This window comes from Tupaia chinensis, unplaced genomic scaffold (genome assembly GCF_000334495.1).
Source record: "Tupaia chinensis unplaced genomic scaffold, TupChi_1.0 Scaffold000184_1, whole genome shotgun sequence".
Lineage (NCBI taxonomy): Eukaryota > Metazoa > Chordata > Mammalia > Scandentia > Tupaiidae > Tupaia > Tupaia belangeri.
In genome coordinates this window covers 4,728,533-4,735,054 of record NW_006159659.1, presented here as the reverse complement: position 1 = coordinate 4,735,054, position 6,522 = coordinate 4,728,533, and the positions used below count along the sequence as shown (strand labels likewise).

Here is a 6,522-nt window from a genome sequence, read left to right as displayed (position 1 = left end):
CCCCCCGGGGTCCGCACCCCCCCCTGGCCGCCGGCCTGCGGAGCCCGAGCTTCGCCCGCAGCCCCCAGCTAGGCACCGACTCGGTGGCCCTCTTGCACAGACCTGAGTCAAAAATTTCGTAGACGCCAGGACCTAATTTGTCTTTGAGTTTACTTAAATTGAAATCTATTTTTCTTTCCAGAGAGAGAGGGAAAAAAAAGGAAGAAGCATAATTCAGCCATTTTTTGCAGCACAGAGCTGCAGGTACCATGATTATTTTTTCCCTAACCCGTTCCTTTCCTTTAAAAATTCTGTTTATGCTTGAAATAGAACTATGTGAAATGGGAGGCATAAAACGTGGAATCAGAAGGTCTGGGATCGACTGGGTGACTCTGAGAAAATCGCGTACGAGCCTCGGTTTCTTATCTCTGAGATCTAGTCAGTAATACCCACATCACAGGGGAGTGAGAGACTATATGAGGTCATATATGTGAAAATAATCTATAGCCGTAGAGTGTTGTAAAAATGCAAGGCCATTTTTAAAGTAACCTTTGCCAGAGTGCTTAATGTTGTAGTAGCTAACTGTTGCTGCCTCTTTATTTCTCTATTATAAGTATAAGCAAATAACTACGGAATAGCAAAGCACTGTTGTGAATCGATAGGTATATAATGGTCACGTTGCTTGGCCTTCTTTCTATGAAATGCTAAGTACTTATTTAAATAACAGTATTCCTTAATTCAAATTTAACGTTACTGTAGGGCTTTGCTTTTCATCTTTCTAGGCCGCTTAGGCCGTTTTCTTACCCAGAATATTCATTTAACACCTTAACATTTGTTTAGTCTTTTCTATTTTCCAAATTTTTTTTCTTTGTTAATCTGATTAAATTGTAAATTGGAAAAATGCTTTTTAGATGTATATGTCCTAATTTTAATGCCTGTTTTTCATGTCTAGGGAACAGGATGCCTGAATACTTCTGCTAATTTGAAAATTGTTTTGGAAGAGCTGATAAATACATTCATGTTTCTGCAATTCTTAAAATAGATCTAGAAATATATAGACAAATTCCAACTTTTTGGTACTTAATGTAATACTTGTGTAATTCTCATTTTTAATCTTCACAACACTTAGTAGGTGCTCAGAGTCAGTTTATCAGTGGTAAAGGATGTTAGTTTGCACTCTTTACCACTCATTAATTGGGGAAGGACTAGGATAGTAAATATCTGTGGTTTGAAAATTGAATTTCTTTGCCAGAATTTATATGTGTAACAGATCAGTATAGAATAATTCTTACTTGGCGTATCAAAAATGTAGGAGAGTGTGGTTTTAAAAAATGGTACACAAAAAGTGAAAGAGAAGTTTTGTGGGAGGGTTTTATTGCTATTTTGACCTAACAACTGGTTTTCTGAGTAGTTAGATGTTTTATTAAATTTATAATCCTGTAGTCCAATACTAGTTGTCTTTCAGAGTGTGCCTTTGTGCTTTGTCAAAAGGCAGAATGATAGAAAGTGGGCAGGATTAAAATGGCAAAAGGAAGAGCCTACTTTAAAGTGGTTGCTCTTATACATTGGATTTATCGCTTGTCCTGAAGATAAAATTTTGGCAAATCACTGCTTTATTGGGAATTTCAGGGTTTGACCTCCTCTCCCTTGACTTGGCTTATCTGGGGCTAAAACCTTGGAACCAGGGCTGGTTTGGCTTCAGGGGTGTTCAGAAGGGCCCCATACTTGGTTTAATTATCTGGCAGTGTGTAAAACTGGCATTGTAAAATATAAAGGTGAATGGTAAAAATCATACTAATAATTTAAATTTTAAATTTTTCTTTCTTTAGTATGACACCTCCTCTCCCTTGACTTGGCTTATCTGGGGCTAAAACCTTGGAACCAGGGCTGGTTTGGCTTCAGGGGTGTTCAGAAGGGCCCCATACTTGGTTTAATTATCTGGCAGTGTGTAAAACTGGCATTGTAAAATATAAAGGTGAATGGTAAAAATCATACTAATAATTTAAATTTTAAATTTTTCTTTCTTTAGTATGACATTAAACAGCACATTTTAAAATACCAAGTGAGGTTGAACGAGACAGAAAAAAGGAAAAAAGCTATATGTTAGTACCTTTTTGACATTCGACATTCCCCCCTACTTTTTTTTTTTTTTGAGAGATTTTTGCTATAGGGCGCGTGCGCTCGCCAGCCAGAGAGAGACATAGAGACAGAAAGCAAGAAATCACCCCCCAGGGGGGATGGTCACGCTGTCACGCTGCAATCCCTTCTCCATTCTCCTCTCGGGATCTTGGGCACGCACGCACATGCACCTGGCGTGAGATTTAAGCCACCGGGTCTGGGACGCGAACCGCGGTCGACTACGTGGGAGTCCAGCGACATAGCCATTACGCTAACTGCTGGACACCCCCCCCCACTTTTAAAAACATGGCTGAGTAAAAGATGTAGCCGACTGGTTATCAAGCTTGCCTTTTTCCATTGAAAATGTTTTGAGGTGTGAATAACATTAACTGTGAGAAGAATTTATCTTTACCTTCTAGGGTCTGGAGGATTAATTTATTAGCACATATTTCCTCTAAATTGAGATGCTGTATCTTGTGTGGGTTGGTTGTTTTTTGTTTAAGAGAAATGAAAAATAGTCACTGGTAGAATAGTAGTTAAAAATGAAGGCTCTGAAATCAGGCAGACCTCATTTCCACAATTTATTAATGATCAGAGCCTTGGACAAGTTACTTAACCTCTGTGAGCTTTGATTTTCTCATCTCTAAATCAGGGTTGGTTACAGGACATAGTGGGTGGAGGGGATTAAATTTATCCATTCATTTAAGATTTATTAAGCACTTGCTATATGCAAAGTACTGTTCTAGGTCTTGGGGATACAACAGTCCAAGAAAAAGAACAAACTTTGAAGCAGAAAGTAAACTAAAATAGCCTATATCACCACTTAGTATTAACGGAGAAAAATATGGAATATATGAGCCAGCAGGTAGCGCCCTGCACCATAAGGTCTCGCGAAATTTTAAAATGCGCCAGTTCGGTGTTAGTGCTCTCCAGGCCCACCGTCCTGACAGGGTGGAGAATTGGAGAGAAAGGATGTATGACCAGGCCCCCTCCTTATAGGCTGCTTACCCCTCTCTCCCACCTCTTCTTTCCAGCTCCTTGGCCTATCCCCTTGCGCACACATACACCAAGCATGAAAAAAAAATCAGAAAAATAAGTACAAGCCTTAAAAACAGAACAATAAGGTAGACAGCCTATATCACTATTCAATATACTATGGAGAAAAATAACTGAAAATAAAATATGGGCTGGCCTGCAACAGCGTAGCTGCGCAGCCGCTAAGAGGACGCCAGAGCCCACGAGGTGACTCCGTTCAAATTTGAAAAAGGCGCCAGCGCTCAGGCTTCCCGGATCTTGACTGGGTGGAGAATTGGAGGGAAAGGATGGCAGCGTGACCTATGGGGGGGGTGATTTTCCTCCCTTCTTTTCCTCCCACCTTCGCCCCATCTCTGGCGTACTTGCGCTCCAAGAATAAAAGTATTTACAAAAACAAAACAAAAAACAACAGTAAAATAGATAGCCCGTATTGTTGTTTAATTTACCAGGAGAAAAATAAGTAAAAAGTAGCACAGCACAGAGGGAAGCCAGATCCCATATGGCATGGCGACGGTTTGGATTTGAAAAAGGCGCCAGGTGGACCCACGATCCTGACCGGAAGGAGAATTGTAGCGTGCATTCCCTCCCCCCTCCGCTTCCCCAGCTTGTGTGTGCAAGTCCCTCAGGCGTAAAATTTAGAAAAGGAGAAATAGCTAGCCTTTATCACCATTTAATGTACTATAGAGAAAAATTAGTAAAGTACGAGCTGGCCCGTAAAGCCGCACAGTGTTGCTCAGTGGAGGAAGGCAGATCCCACATGGCAAACGGTTTGAATTTGAAAACGGCGCCACCCTGAACCCCACAAGATGGCGTATCACATCTGTGGGAAAGGATTGCTGTGTGTCTTGGCCTTGTTTGGTGGTGCTCCCCTAACCCCCCTTCCATTTACCCTCAGGCATAAAAAAATGAGAAAAATAAGTAAAATAGCCTATACGACCACTTACTACCGAGAAAGATAGCTTGTATCACTATTTATGATGCTACGGAGAATAAAGATAGGGATCATTTGGTTGGTGGCTAGTGGGGTTTTGCAATTTTTGAAGGCATTTGGGGAAGGCCTCATCGACTTCAAGCTGGAGATAAGGGAGCCATGTGTATCTGGGGATAGAGTGAGTGATCCAGGCATAGGGAACAGCAGTGGAGAGGCCTTTCAGTGGAATGTGGCTGACTTTTCAAGGAACTGCAGCACGAAGGGGGAGAGTAATGGGAAATGATCATTATTGGCATTTCAGGAATCATTGGGAGGGCTCCCACACTTCTTTTCTGCCATGGGTGTATGCTGTATTGCTGCTGGTCCAAAAGTGGAAGACTTTTTCAGAATAAACTGTTTCGGCTTTGGAATTAAGAACCTAGAAAAGGGAAAATATGTTCTCGGGTTTTTTGTTTTGCCCATAAGATCCTTAAAGCTGACCAAACTACTGAAGTAAATCAGAATGGGTAGGAAATTTTCCTTTGTATCTGCTGAGGTCTTTGAATTTAGTTAATGATTCTGCATCATGGACTTTAAAAGATTTGCAAGAAATCTGTATCATGACATCAAGACATTCCAAAAGATTTAGTTGAGTTGTGTAATTCTTATAGAGAACTGAAATGCTAACATTAAAGTATCTGTGATTTTGTGTTAGATTATAACTTAGAAGATTTGGGGTTTTATTCCCCAGTAGAGGCTTTTCCTAGAATTCTCACTGGATCTAGTCTCTAAAGGCTAGGGAAACTGTTTTCCATGACATCACTCTTGGACTTCTACTTGTAGTGAGGAATAAGCAGAAGAGCATTAAATTAAAGTTTTCTGATTAAAAAAAAAATAGCATTGTTTGAAATGAAGTGGCTTTTTTTTTTTTCTTGCAGGTTTCTTGTATTTTAGGATGACTAAATGCTAAGAATACCTGAAAAGTGAAGTAATTTGGATCATGGGTGCCAACCCAGAGGCTAGAGGGGCCAGAGCCTTCTAATAGCTTAGTTAAATGGTTATTTGCAATTTTGTACTGAGTTACAAAAATATTTTGATAACAAAGAATTCCTAGTACTAAACAAAAAGTCATGTAGCCTTCTATCCCATGTTAAACTTGAATTTCTCAATTCGAATGGTGTATCTGAGGGTAAAATGACTGTTAATAGAGCTAAACAAGGTAGTCTGTTTTCAGTTATTTTTTTTCTCTTTAGATTGGTCAGTTGCGAACTTGGCCGCTTTGTGATTGTTGAATTTAAAATTTTTATTGTAAAGGTTGCAGAAATTGTGAGACATGTTATCACACCAAAATTAATTCTATTTTTATCTATAGTAAGCCTCGCATTCTCCTTTTTAATATGCAAGTATGGCATTTTCTGCATAGGCATCAATTTTGGTAGAACAGTTTGAGGATGAAGGTAGTAAGAAATCATTTAAATTTTTCATTGAGGATAAGTATATTATACCAACCTCTCAGAATCTGTCTTTTGTACTGAATAGCTTGTAGTTTTGTGTGAATTTTCAAGCAGCTATGGGAGAGATGTGAAAGCAATAAATTATTGCTTATGGCATAAACATGGAAGTTAGTTAATTTTGAAATATCTTCTGTTTAATCACTTAGAATTTTGCCTTTAAATCAGAATGACATTCTGCTCACTAAAAAGGAAGTTTTTAATTTCTTTGCCTTTAATTTCTTTCTTATTTTACCCCCACCGCATTGATTTCTTAACTGGTCATTAGAGAGTTTGAACTGTTAGAAACTTCTGTAATATAAATACCAGTAATAGTCTTCCAGAGCAGAGGTATGAAGAGATTGGGGTTTGTGTAAGTGTGTGTTGTCACTTATCTTGGTAGTACTCAAGCCTTTTGGTCTCAGGGCTTCTTTATACTCTTAAAAATGATTGGCATCTCGGCCTGGCCTGGTGGTTAAGGCAACTGGATCCCTCATGGCGTGGGTGTGGGTGGGTTAGTCTTGGCAGGAGGGACAATGGAGAAAAAGGGATGTCAGAGTGACCATACCCCATAGGGTGTGCTTTCTCCTCTCCCTGTCTCCCTCTACCTAGAGCACATACTCTTTAGCATACACACACAAATTAATGGGGATTTTAAAGTGCTTTGGTTTATGTGGGTTGTATTAATTTCTATTTACCTTTACAGAAATTGAAACAGGGAGTCTTCTTTTTTTTAATCTTTAACACCAGAGGTCACGTGTGAGTGCATGAGAGAGAGAGAGAGAGAGAGAATGAATATCCCCCTAATAGGGCCAGTCACACTGCAGACTCCCTCCTTCCATTTCCCTATCCCCTCAGGCTCCTGTGCATGTGGGCACGCATGCGCGCCGGGGGTTGGTTATACCAGTGATTCCAACCGCAACCGCTGGTGAGACCGTGCCGGTTCTGGAAGGTGTGGTTTGCCGCTGTTCTAGCGGCAGGGGCGGGACA

The 6,522-nt window shown here is 40.2% G+C and overlaps 1 protein-coding gene across 2 annotated transcripts in view; it reads left to right on the top strand.

Moving 5' to 3' along the window:
* Positions 1 to 177: 177 nt before the first annotated feature.
* The window catches only part of KLHL15 (kelch like family member 15), a 46,531-nt gene continuing 40,186 nt past the window's right edge, over positions 178 to 6,522 (top strand). The window contains exon 1 of one of the 2 annotated variants that reach the window (XM_006146661.3): positions 178 to 243. The gene's annotated coding sequence lies outside the window, so the exon portion shown is untranslated. The remainder of the gene's footprint in view (positions 244 to 6,522) is intronic. The other variant, XM_027771118.1, reaches the window with a different exon arrangement.